Source organism: Propithecus coquereli, unplaced genomic scaffold, assembly GCF_000956105.1.
Source record: "Propithecus coquereli isolate 6110/MARCELLA unplaced genomic scaffold, Pcoq_1.0 Scaffold340, whole genome shotgun sequence".
NCBI lineage: Eukaryota > Metazoa > Chordata > Mammalia > Primates > Indriidae > Propithecus > Propithecus coquereli.
Window position 1 is genome coordinate 190,543 of NW_012149064.1, and position 2,092 is coordinate 192,634.

Below are 2,092 nucleotides of genomic sequence, written 5' to 3' on the forward strand. Positions count from 1 at the left end.
GAAATTCCCGGTACAGTGCACTATAGCATGCTTATGAGTGCATAGTACATGCTCAATAAACATTGCATTAATGCATATGTACATAATGTTTTCCAAATGCAGACTTACTCAGACATTGGTGCTGTCTCCAGCCTCTGTAAATTTTAAAATTATGTTATTGGATAATTTTAATCACTTATATAAATCAGAAAAAGTTCTCTTTACTCTCTTATTTTACTGGGAGTGAAATTAACTCTCACCGTTGCTTATTGGTAAGTAGATGTGTTTTTTTTTTTTTCCCCCCCTCAAGGACTGTTTACATTCAGGGATGTGGGCATAGAATTCCCTCTGAGGAGTGGGCATGCCTGGACTCTGCTCAGTGAAATTTGTATAGGGATGTGATGTTAGAGAACTACACAAACCTGGTCTCCGTGGGTAAGGATAACTTCAATACACCATTCCTATTCTACACTAAGGATTTCATATTCTTCCTTTATAGAATGTTTTCTAGGAGTTTCTGCTTTGTATGAATGAGTTTCTGATCCTTGTTTCCAAGGAAAACTAGGAGATTTGCTAGAATAGAAGAAAAATATTCGAGGTATTTTATCTACCCTTTCTTTAGCTGATCTTTATCCTGCAATCTAGATTAGTGGTAATTCCCAAAGTTTAGTGGCATAAAATATTGTTACCCATACCTTAAAATTCAATTTTTACCACCAATTTTTGAGTCGGTAGTACTGGGTTGTAGAGCTAAGGACCCACAAATTTTAAATACTTCCTAAATATTCTAAAGTTTCTGTCAGGAAATAGTATCTTAGACTTATTTTTTCTACGATCTTCTATAATGTTCCCTTTTCTCCGCTAAGCACAGTACTAGATCGTTAATTGGAGAATCCTAACAAGAGTCATGTTATTTTTTCTAATAAAACAGGTCTTGCTTTCTCTAAGCTGGACCTGATCATCTGTCTGGAGCAAAGCAAAAAACCCTGGAAGGTAAAGAGACACAGGACGGTAGCCAAACACCCAGGTTCGTGGGAGTGAATGAAGCAGATGACACAGATGAGGGGTCCAAAAGGTCATGGAAGAAGCTAGACGTTAAAATGAGGTTTGGGAAGTTTTGCTCCAATGAAATCGTATTCTGAGAAGTCTGGGTTTGTTTCTCTTGTTGTCACATAGGCACATCTTCTGTCCCATTCTCTAAATTTTTCCAAGGACTCTATTTTCCCTTCAGTGATATTCCTTCAACTTTACAATGAGAGTCAAAGTTCTCTTCTTGGTTTATGAGGGAGTGTAGAATCTGACTGCTCTTCCATTGGTTTGGGGGGCATGGGAATATCTGCACATTTTTGAGAAACTCTATGTTAAACTGTTTTTTTAAATTCCTTTTAAAATCATGTCAGTAATGTATGACAGAATTGGTGGTATTGGGATTTTGTTCAGAAAACTCAGGTACAGGCTCACACCTATAATCCCAGCAATTAGGGAGGCTGATTTAGAAGGATTGATTGAGGCCAGCAGTTTGAGACCAGCCTACGCCACATAGCAAGACCCTGTCTCTACAGAAAATAAAAAAATTAATAGGCATGGTTGTGCATACCTTGTAGTCTCAGCTACTAGGAAAGCAGAAGGGTGAGGATCGCTTGAGCCCAGGAGTTTGGGGTTACAGAGAGCTATGATTGGGTCAGTGCACTCCAGCCTGGGTGACAGAGTGAGACCCTGTCTCTAAAAAAAAAATCCAAAAGGTGGAAGGGCATGCCTCTAATCCTGGCTTGGATGAGGCAAAATCATAACATGTAACCAAAATGTTTGTAACCCCGTAATATCCTGAAATTAAAAAAAAAAAAAAAGAATATGATCTTGCTAAATTCTCCCTTCCACATTTTTTTAGGTTTTATAGAATTCTATAAATTTCAGACTAATAGAATTAAGGCAACGTAGGGATTTTTACAATTTTATTATAGAAATGGCATAAGAAATAGACATAAGAAGGATACTAATTAGCAAAAAAAAAAAAACGTAGATACGATAAACTGCCTTTCCTCACCTCAGCAAATAGTTTAAATAGGTTAATGTCATATAATTGGTGAATACATAATGCTAAATTTTAAAATAT

General features: G+C 36.8%; 1 pseudogene; it reads left to right on the forward strand.

Annotated features, from left to right (window-relative positions):
- The window catches only part of LOC105815612, a 7,199-nt pseudogene extending 6,179 nt beyond the window's left edge, over positions 1-1,020 (forward strand).
- The last annotated feature ends 1,072 nt before the right edge of the window (positions 1,021-2,092 follow it).